The sequence below is a fragment of the Cheilinus undulatus genome, linkage group 22 (genome assembly GCF_018320785.1).
Source record: "Cheilinus undulatus linkage group 22, ASM1832078v1, whole genome shotgun sequence".
NCBI classification, from domain to species: domain Eukaryota; kingdom Metazoa; phylum Chordata; class Actinopteri; order Labriformes; family Labridae; genus Cheilinus; species Cheilinus undulatus.
The window spans coordinates 3,900,973-3,912,583 of record NC_054886.1 but is presented as its reverse complement, the minus strand read 5'-3'; the positions used below and the strand labels follow the sequence as shown (position 1 = coordinate 3,912,583).

At 39.5% G+C, this 11,611-nt stretch overlaps 1 pseudogene; it reads right to left on the bottom strand.

The window, feature by feature from the left end:
• Nucleotides 1–4,407: 4,407 nt before the first annotated feature.
• LOC121504603 lies at nt 4,408–5,825 on the bottom strand (annotated as a pseudogene).
• Nucleotides 5,826–11,611: the final 5,786 nt, after the last annotated feature.

Sequence of the window (11,611 nt, the reverse complement as noted above, 5' to 3'; positions counted from 1 at the left end):
TGCTACCATGCTATTTCTGTAAACAAACATTTTGACAAGACGAATTGATTGAGCTGAAAACATATGGCAACCAACATATTAACAATATTTTGAATGCCTGATGGATCATGAAGGCCAATAGCGGTATGGATTGTGTTTTAGGGGCAGACCAGGGCCCCCTAAGATCTGATTGGCCTCCCTAAAATCCTTAAAATGATTGGTTATTTGCTTTGTCAGCCATTAACTAGCCAATTAAGCATACCCAATCACACATTTTTTCCATTAAAAGATTGGTTTTACTGACTTTACAATCCTCAGGATGAGTAAAGGAAGTGAGAAGTGGCCCCACCATTGTTAAGAGGAAAAAGTTTGGACACCCCTGCTAGACGGGTACATCTAAAAAAAATAAAATATCATGAAAAAGTTCATTATTTTTTGTCACTCATTTTAGAAAGTGAAACCCATATATTATATAGACCCATAGCACATAGAGTGAAATATTTCAAGTCTTTATTTCTTGAAATGTTGATGATTGTGGCTTACAGATAAGAAAACCCAAAACTGAGTGTCTCAGAAAATTAGAATATTACATAAGATCAACAAAAAAGGATATTTTCAACAGAAATGTCAGGCTTCTGAAAAGTATGTTGATTTCTATGCACTCAATACTTGGTTGGGCCTCCTTTTGCATGAATTACTGCATCAATGCGGCGTGGCATGGAGGCGATCAGCCTGTGGCACTGCTCAGGTGTAACTGAAGCCCAGGTTGCTTTGATAGCAGCCCTCAGGTCATCTGCATTGTTGGCTCTGGTGTCTCTCATCTTCCTCTTGACAATACCCCATAGATTCTCTATGGGGTTCAGGTCAGGCCAGTTTGCTGGCCAATCAAGCACAGCAACACCATGGTCACTGAAGCAGGTTTTGGTACCTTTGGCAGTGTGGGCCCCACAACAATGTTGGCTCAAAAGCACACACTACTGAAAATGTTTTGAAGCATGTTATTTTTTTTACCCCTTAAGTTTATGTTTTTATGTCACTATTTTGCAATGTGAACTTCGGCCACCAGTTGCATACTCTCGCAAAATAGTGACAACAACAAAGAGGGTTCCTGGGTAAAAAATTACGTTCTTTGATAGTGGGAAAATTTGAGCCAACATTGTTTTGAGGCCCAAATCAACCAAAACTAAATTCCACAGAGAAACCCAACCCATCTGTTACACTGTATAGCCTAGCTTCCAGGCCCATACAACAGAAATGAACAACTACTGCAATTTAAAAATTACAGTGAAATTTGCAGCAGTTGCAATATTTATTTGACCTCAAATTAAAGGTCACATATTTTACCCCTTTAAGAAAAGTTTACATTGGTCTCAGAGGTCCCCAAAACATGCCTGAGGGGTTTGTTGCTGAAAAAAACACTCTAGTATTGTATTTTTGCATGTCTAAAAACCCCTCTGTTTCAGCCCTCCTCAGAATGAGCTGTTTCTATGTCTGTGGGTTTGAATGTTAATGAGCTGTCTGACTCCGCCCCTTTTAGGAAATGGATGTGGCTTAGGCCATTTTCATACCTGATAGTCCAGGGGACTCAGTCTGCTTTTGATAGGACATTGCAACATTGTTGCACCTACCTTTGGTTTGGTTCGCATTCTCACTGATCTTTGTCAAACAGACCAAACCGTCTAAACACCTACAACCTCTGCCCATTAGGGGTGCTGTCGTCACAGACCAACGGCGATGAAGAAGAAAAAGAAGGTGTAGAACAAGACGAAAGTGGAAATCCATCTCCTTCTACCCAAATAAGCGATGAAAAAAAATGAATTTACGCTGTCTTGGGGTTTCTGCGTTTACACTGGGGCATTACGAGCAGTCAGTGAGGTGGTGATCTGTCCAGCATGTCGTTCTTTGCATGAGATGAATAAATCAGCAACGGACAAAAAGGCAAGCCAACATGTGAACGAGAGAGTACAAGGTGTTGCTATGGCTACACAGACGCCAAGTGAGGTACGAACATATATTTGAGTGTATTAAATCACATAAAAGTCCACTAATCATTACGCTTTATGCCACTTCCTGCCTTTGGTTCACAAGTTGGTCCGCTTTGTTTTCACACCTCAAACGAACCACACCAGGGTTCGTTTGGAAGTGGACCAGAGACCGCTTGTTGGTCTGCACCAGAGTCTGTGTGAGCTTTCACACCACTCCAAAAGACTGGACTATCCGGGAAAACAGACCAGAGTTTATTTAAAGCAGACCAAACAGCTCTGGTGTGAATGTGCCCTTGCATCTGCAAAAGGAGTCAAAATAATAGTAGAATGTTTTTTGCAGAATTTTTCAGCCCTAGTTTAAAGATGATTGGTATAAAACTTTAAGTTCAACAAATCAGTAAATTTATGACAGGGATTGAAGTAGATAAATAAAGATAGATAAATAAATAATGTCATCTTAGCACAGGTCTGGCTCACAGGGAGGAACAGTTAAAGTTTCATCTCTTTAATATTATGTTCATTATAATACAGAATGATTTATTACTTGTTTCTTCAAAATACATAAAATGAGGAAGTTAAAGTGTATGCAGTGTGTAATATTTAGCCGAGCTGCATTAAGAGGAACAAACTTAGTAAAAATGAAACATAATATTTATGAGAAGGTTTATCTAAACTACTGTTAATCACCTAAATATAATATATTATAATACACACAGACTTAGCCTTTTATTCATACATAGGGAGGTTCCCCTCCATGGACACCGCCATCTTACCTTGAATTTTTGCATTTTGCATGTTTCTATGGTAACAGAGATGGACCAGAGAAATGAGCACTGCAATCTAGAATTGACTGTCAGATGTTGATATTCCCAATTTTACACATTTCACCTAAAAAAAAGAATCGCAAGTTAAATTTGCAGACAGGGCCGTCCATAAAGGGGGATAAACGGGAGATCTTCCCGGGGCCCAGCAAAACTGGGGACCCATGGAGATCAGCAAAATCATGGTCCACTATAAAGTTAAGCTGTGATATCTATATTTTATATTTAACCTGAAGAATAACCACACTTATCAAAGCAGCAAATGTATTTTTTTATTATTTGTGCCGTAAATCCTTTAATTAAAAACAGAGTCAACATTGCTTGAAATGGGTTAAAAATGACAAGAATTGGTGGAAAAGGAGGTGAAATTGAATTTTCAAAGTAGCAGAAATGGGTTAGAAGTGTCAAAAATCCAATACAATTTGCAACAATTAAGCCAAAAATGGGTTAAAGTGGCAAAAATGGGCATAAAAAACAGTGAAATGTAACCACATTTAAAAATGTGCATACATGGGTGTAGGTAAAAAGTAGTGGACATGGATTTATAGTGGCAGTAGTGGGCCTGCAGAGGCAACAATAGGCAGAAAGTGGCAAGAATTAGTTTAGACGTTGCAAGAACAGTCGATGGAAAAACAAGAGTTAATGGACAAAAATGGATTTTAAGTAGTAAAAATGTGTTAAAATTGGCAAAAATTCTTGGGAAAAAGTTTTGAAAATGTGTTAAATTTGGCAAAATTGGTGTAAAGTGGCAAATGTGTTACTTAGAAAATATTCTCAGTGTTTCTTAAGGCATCTGGAGACCCCCTCTCAGTGTCTTGCGACCCCCAAGGGGGTCCCAACCCCTATGTTGAGAACCAGTACGGTGCCACCACTGTGTAAAATTAAATTTTATATCAAATTCAAATGATCATATTTCCTGTTTAACTTGGCCTATTGACATCAAACAAAAACTGAGAAAGGTAAAAAAAAACCCACTTTCCACACTGACTGATTGCAGTGCAAAATGTTATTTTGTTTTCATGCTTTAATGTGACAAAGATGATGAAATCACGCCAGGTTGATCGTGGACCCCAAAAGGTTAATAATGCACTCATAAAAGAGCGCTAGTCCCCCTCCACTTCAGTGACCTCTTTCCCATCCCTCCCTACTCAGCTGTTCACCTCACCCTTATATCTAATCCTGGGCACAGTCTGAGATCAGATCACACAGACCAGACCCCCATCCTGAGTCCCTCTGCAGAGCCTCATTGCTCGTCCCAGACCAGCCAAACACCACAAACCTCATCATTCATCTCATAATACACACTTAGTCTGCATTAAATGAGTCACTGCATCCTTGCTAGTGTATGTCCTACTAAAACTGTGTAGATGATTCACGCTTCAACTCTGTCATTCAATAAAAACATGAAAAGTACAAAAGCATTTTATTATTTCTTTTGCAAAACATGCCAAATTTATCCTGTAAAGCTCAACCATTAAACTGTCACATATTTACTACATATCAAACTAAAAATCAAATGTTGCTTGGTGTCGGTGCAGTCCTGGTTTACGGTCAGACTAGAGAGAAAACAGTTCTTTGCAACAGAACATTTTATTCTCAAGTCACCCAGCATCCACTGACTTCTACTGCCTCACACTGGAATACACACATTCATCTCTGGCTGTGTTCCTCTGTCTTCTTGATGTGTTGGGCAGGTTAACATTCAGAGCGGCATAACAGACGTCGTCTGCTCCTCTGTTACCCTGGAAAACCAAGAGTAAAAGTCTATCACAAAGTGGACCTTCAAATATGTAGAAAAGGAGCCACGAAATATTTCTAATCCTCTTACCTCCATGTTTGTTGTGGAGGGAGCTGAAAATCTTGCTTGTATCTCTGATGGTGAAACACAGAAATCACTCTTGAATTCAGAATGAAGACTTAGTGAAAACAGGAAGATACTAACAGTGTTAGTGATCATACCTTGAGATAAGAAGCAGATTCTCTTGTTCATCTTGTACAATAAGAAGGCCAGGACAACTATCAGGACAGTCTCAAATATCAAAGCTCCAGTCAAGACATGCAAGGTCACCTCATCTGTGGGTACAGTCAGACAGAAGAAGCCGAGCTCAGAGCTTTATATCTGTGTTTAGTCTGATTAGAGAGTTCTCATGTGGGATCATGTTGACAATGAAGAAACTCACCTCCAAAGTCCAGCTTGGTCCCGTTTCCAAACAGTATGTGTCCACATGAGACCACAGCGCAGTAGTAGGTCCCAGCATGAGAAAGATTCAGGCTCCTCATGTTCAAGTTGTAGACACAAGTGTGAGTGTGTGAGTGAGGGTTCCTCTCACACTGATCATTCCTGCCTCCATGGGTATAAATGAGTCCTGGATGAGCTTCCTCAGAGTTTGTGAACCAGTAAACACTGTGTTCTCCATCACAGGTCCCAGTGTGGACTGTACAGTTCAGAGTCACAGAGCCTCCTGGCTGGATGGTTTCAGACTCGGACTGATGGACCAGAGCTGGGACGCTCACACCTGAACCCTTCACACTGACTGTGATGGTTGCTAGAATTTGTATTATAAAAGTTTCTGCAGTTATGCAGTGATAAATGGCTGAGTCTGACATTTGCAAATCAGAGATTGTTAAGTAGTTTTGACCATTTTGAGTACCCTGTGTGAAACGTGGATTGTTCTGAAACTCACCAATAAAACTAGTAAAAGATCCATGTTTGCTGGAATAAGAGATCGGCCTCAGTTTCTCTCCAAGAGGTTGCTTGAACTAATAAAATTGTAAAGAACTGTGATTTTTGAAGGCACATTGTAAAGTCAGACTCTCTCCAGTTTCTCGTCTCTCATGATGAACAGATGAAGGCGACTCCAGAGCAACTGTCTGAGCTGAAAACAGAATAAACACAAACACAACACAAAGAATATTCTGTTTGAAACACTAAATACAAAGATAACATAGAGTGAATTAAAACACAGAAATAAAAACCTAACTCACCAGTTTCTCCTATGATCAAACACGTCAGGATGAAGACAAACACTGCAGATGTCATCGTGCTCAAATCCTCTTGCTGAATGAAAGAAAACTGACAGTTTCTCTCTCTTCACAGACCACGCTGCGTTTGATTGGTTAACAAGAAATGAGACAGATATAGGAAGTATCCTGACATGCTCTCTGTTTAGTGTTTGTTGTGGTGGAGTATTTCTCTCTCTCTCTTTTCTGTTCTTTCACTGATGTTAGAAAATGTCACCAGTCAACATTCAGACCTTGGATGTTGTTAACTTGACTATTTAGATTGACTAGAGAAAGAAAATGTTTCTATATAATAATCGTTATGAAAAATATTTAAATTTGGTTTTGCTGGTCACTGATGATGGATGAGTAGTAGCTGGACTTTGCTCTGGAGAGAGCTTCTTTGTAGGAGCGCACATGCTCTTTATAGACCTCCAGATGGACGGTGAGGCCAGATTTTTTAGAAAGTCTCTCCAGCTGTTGGCCAGAAGCCTTCATGGAGCAGAGTTCAGCAGTGTACCAGGGGGCTGGGTAGGTAAAGGAGACTGAGCGAGTCTTCAGAGGGGCGAGAGAATCCAGGCTGGGGGATAGTGCTGTATTGTAGTGATTGGCCAGGGCATCAACTGTGGTTATAGGGTGTGTAGTGGTCAGGTTGGTAGCTAACATGTTCTTGAGGGCTGGGATGCTTACTGACTTGAGGTTACGGAAAGTGACGTTGCATTTTGTAAGCTGTCTGGGTGAGGGGGGTGGGGATGGAGAAGAAAACATGGTAATCTGAGATGGCTAGGTCCAGGCATTGTGGAATGAATGGGGTGAGACCAGTGGAGCACACAAGATCCAGTGTGTGACCTTTGGAGTGGGTGGGTCCTTGGACATGCTGTGTGATGTTGAAGCAGTCCAGTAGTGATAGAAATACAGAGGTGAGTGTGCAGCTGGTGGAGTCAACGTGGATATTGAAGTCTCCAAGGAGAAGTATGGAAGAAGACCTGGAGCAGACAGAGGTGAGGAGCTCAGACAGGTCTGACAGGAAGGTGGTAGTTGCTTTGGGAGGCCGGTAGATGAGGACGATCTGAAGTGGAGCTGATCCAGTGAGAGAGATGATTAGACACTCGAGAGCTGAGGTGCTGGGTGCTGGTAGCTCCTTAACCTGGAAATCTTCTCTATATATCACGGCCAGCCCCCCACCGCGACCAGTGGTGCGAGGTTTTTGGATATACACATAGCCAGGTGGGGTTGCTTGATTTAGTGTGAAGTAGTCGTTTGGGCTTTGCCAGGTTTCAGTCAGACATAAGAAGTCTACTTTCCTGTCTGTGATGATGTCATGGATGAGGTGGGCTTTATTGTTTATGGACCGGGCATTTTGCAGCATAAATGTGGTGGAAATGTTTGAAGATGATAAGCAGAGGGAAGTGGGAGGGACGTTGGTGCATCTGAGAGGTCTCAGGTTACTGAGCTGTACGTGTGGTTTGTTGTGATGACGTCGTCGAGAGTGGGCAGGGCGCCGGTCCGACTGGACTGTGGGGACAGCGTGGCTGGAGTAAACAAACTTTTGTTTCTGTGCTCTGTGGATATAACGAGGACGACGCAGAAGGCCAAGGGATTTAATGTCTGTAAGACAGGCTGGAGTGGAGAAAGAGATGACTTTGAGAAGCTGCTGGGGCAAGTATTTGAAGAGCACCATGTTAGCTGCGCGAGGAAGCCGTGGGAGCAGGCTGCTGCTAGCCGCTAGCTAGCTAGCTAGCTGCTAGCCCACAGAGGCTAACAGCTGATCGGCGGCTACGAGCTAACAGCTAATCCGAGAGGAATTACAGTTCACGGGCATCTAGCTGGGAAAACCTGATGGAAGATTCACAGGTGGTCAGGAGAGAATGCTTAAGATTCGAAGGGGAAAAGTACAGTCGGAGCTCCGGTGGGACACTTGCTAAGACAGGGGGCTAGAGGTTAGCCGGAGGATGCTAACAGCTGTGGGGCGGTGAGTACTTCAGCTGATGACAACACAAGGTTCGTTGTAGCAAAGTTAGAGCTAACTGATATCAATCAGCGCTCGACTGGATGGTTTAGCAACAGCAGAGGAACAGCAGAAGAAAGAAATAAGAAGAAATGTAAGAAGAAATAATCGACATTAAGCGAAAGCAGACAGTTTTCTTAGGATTGTGAAGCGGCGACAAACACGCCAGCGTCCTCACACATCCGGCGCATGCGTATTTTAACAAATGTAAGGTACTTATATATGATCTATTTTCATTCTATATGTAAAGAAGAGTTACTTGTTTACATAAGTACCTTTGAATACACCTTAGGTATATAAATATTTAACAGCAGTAATTCTTTCATGGTTACACATTTTGACGTTTTCAGCTAATTTTAGTCTAATTATGAAAAAAATGAATTTTAAACTACCTGAAACCATCAAAATATGAAATTTACATTTTAACAAACTAAATGCATGCTGTAAAAACAAGTTTCGGGGGGATTTTATTTTTCTCATCTTGCCAACCCTTTTTCATCATTGACTCATATATATAATTGTATTATTGTTATTATTATTATTATTAATATTATTATTATTATTATTCAGAAAGTTAAACTTCTATATATTCTTGACTAATCTTATCTGAAGTGTAATATTTAAATGTTTTTGCTTGATGATTTGGCTTACAGCTCAGAAACTAAAAAAATCTACTTTTTCAAAATAATACAACAAAACACCAGTTTAAAAAAAAAAGGTTTATGATATACAATAATGTGTGAATTCCTAAAAATGATGTTCATTTACACACTCTACAATGTTTTGGAGCTCCTTTTGCACAGATTGCTGAAGAACAGATTAAAACAGTAAAAAATTGACCTAAAAAGGGTTGAAAAATGGAAGACATTGGCAACAATAGGCAAAAAGTAGTAATAAACAATGCAACAATGGGCAAAACGTACCAAAGGATGGCATCAATGGGCAGAAATTGGCACAGAGTGACAAAAAATGGGCAAAAGTTGGTAAAAATTGATGTAAAGCGGCAAAAAATAGGTTAAAAAAGCAACAAAGGGTAGAAATTGGAAAAACTGTGAAAAGTGGCATCAGTGAATTAAAAGTGGCAAAATTGGGGTAAGGTGGCATAAAGAAGCAGATAAATGGGAAAAAGGGTTTCAAAAAAGGGTTTAGTGGACACAATGGGCAAAAAGTGGCAAAAAAGTGGCATCAAGGGGGAAAAATGGGTACAAAGTGACAAAAGATGGACAAAAAGACACAAAACATGGATAAAATGGGCAAAAAGCTGCAAAAGTGCATGGATATGGGCAAAATGTAGCAACAATGGGTGAAAAGCAGCAAAAAGTGGCAAAAAATGACCAAAAACAGCTAAAGTAAGTTAAAGTTACCACAGGATATTGCAGAAATGGGCAAAAAGAGGTACAAAAAATATCCATCTGAGACAACTTTATTTGGATAAGAACAGAATAATTGTAAAGAGACAAAATAAAAGAAAAAAAATCAGTGGTAAAGAGACAAAATGGATTAAAATAGTTAAAAAAAAGGGGTGTAAATTGGTTAAAATGGCAACAGTGGGTAGAAATAGGCAAGCATGGGTGGGGGTGGCAAAAAATTGGCAAAAAGGGGATTAGGTGGCAAATAGATGAGGCAAAAAGTTGCTAAAATAAATGTAAAAATGAGCAAAAGGTGTCTAAATTGGGTTAAGTGGACACAATGGGCAAAAAGTGGCAAAAAAAAAAAGTGGCATCAGTGGGCAAAGATGGGATGAAGAAATACAAATGGGCAAAGTGTGGCAGAAATTGGTTAAAAGCAGCTAAAATAGGCAAAAAGACATTTAAGTTAGCACAATTGTCAAAAAGATGTGGCAGAAATGGGTAAAAAGTGGTAGAAAATGGCACAAAGAAGAAGAAAAAAGCAACAATGGCCCAACATTGGTCAAAAGAAGCTAAAAGTGGCAAAACATGGCTAAAGTTAAAGTTGGCTAAAAAAAACACCTGAAATGGGTTAAAAGTGGCAAAAGATGTGGCAATTATGGATGGAAAAGGTTGTTTAAAAGTAAAGCAAATAAATAATTTCAACATCAGAACACAGTAATAGTTAACACACTGTTCAGCTCTCACATGAAGTAACTGTTAGCCAGGATGCTAGCACCAATGCTGCTGATCCAACACACATGCAGTGACACCGTCATTAAACTACACAGGTGAGGGCTCATCCTCTGAGTTTGTCAGGAGCCCGGCCACTTCTCTGGGCGGGCCTCTCTGTGAGTGCATGATGGCTATCAAACACACAAACCACATGAACCTTGATGACATGACTAGAAGTGGCCTCCTGCACTAGCAGGGGCTTCAAACAACCACAACATCATCAGACCTTTACCTCCGTCTGTTCTTTTCTGCACGCAAACAGCTACAATGAAAAGATGATTGAAGCTGACTGTCAAACGCAGGTAGACCCAGATTAAAAAAGGAAACAAATCAGCCACTATAACCACACGTCTACACATCAGTACATAAGTGCAGCACTCATTACAATCTAAAAGTTAAGATTGTAAATGAATCTTTGTATTTAGATCAAGATTTAAGTTATTTTGGAATTAAACGTGTGATTAATCATGATTGTAGAAAATAAAGGTCTAATCTGGACCAACACAGACCAAACATTTGACTATAAACAGATTAAAAGACACAGAATTTATTAGTAATATAAACAAAGTGATGTAGGCAGGGCGAGTCACATGTTCTGGTAAATATGGTTCAAACAAATACTAAAGTACATCTGGATAAATCTGCACACACACATTTGAAGGATTTAAGGTTGGTCAGTTTATTTGATAATTCTGGAAAAAAAGAATAAACTCATACAAACATCAATGATACAATCTGAAAACTTTAAATGAATAATGCAGTTTATTATGAAGTTCTGTAAAGCTTCTACAGCATCAATGAGAGAAAAATTACAAAATAAAAGCATGAAAGGTAAGTTTTTGATTAAATCTCATAGCTTCATTGGGTTTCTATGAAGACAACACAGCTAAACTGGAGCTCCTGAGAAGTCTTAATACTGTCACATGAAGTCAGTGGGTCATTTTGTACATGCACTCCTGTCTATGTCTTAATATATAACAGTGTTAAACTTTGTTTTTGGCATAATAACCACACTGAAGCTGCCTGCTCTGTCTAAATCATGGTTTCAGGGCACACTGGTGCAGCAATGCAGTCATTATTTTAATGATAAATCTAGAAAGTAACATCCCAAAATGCATCTCTTTGCATTCATTTGATTCTTAAATCAATGCACTGGTAGGAGCTGGTTCATACTGTCAGAATGAAACTTGCATTTTTATTTAGAAATATAAAATATTAAATTGCAAACATGGGAATATAACCACAATTTATGATAGTTTATTGGGGAAATTCAGCAGATAGTGGTGATTATTTTTAGATAATCCTATATAATGTAAATGAATTGAAATAGGCAAAACACATGTCCTGACTAGAATTCAGAAAAATGTAAAGCTCTACTTTGAACAAAAGTTGCTATAAAGGAAATCATAAAATACCACTGCAGACATGAATGGGTTAAATTCAGAGAAGGACTCAAAGTTTTACATTTTCTGAAAGGAACAAAGATCTAAATTCACTTTCAACAGTAAAAGAGTGACGTAGAAAATCTGCTTCCTTTAGAACAAAGCTCAGATGTAACATGTCAGGTTTTACTTCCTTAAGGTGTGGTACACACATTCACTCCAGGTCAGATCTCTCTGTCTTCTTGATCTCTTGGCCACGTTGACTGCAGCAGGATAGAGCTGCTGGAGGTTTTGGTAATCCTGGTAACAAAAT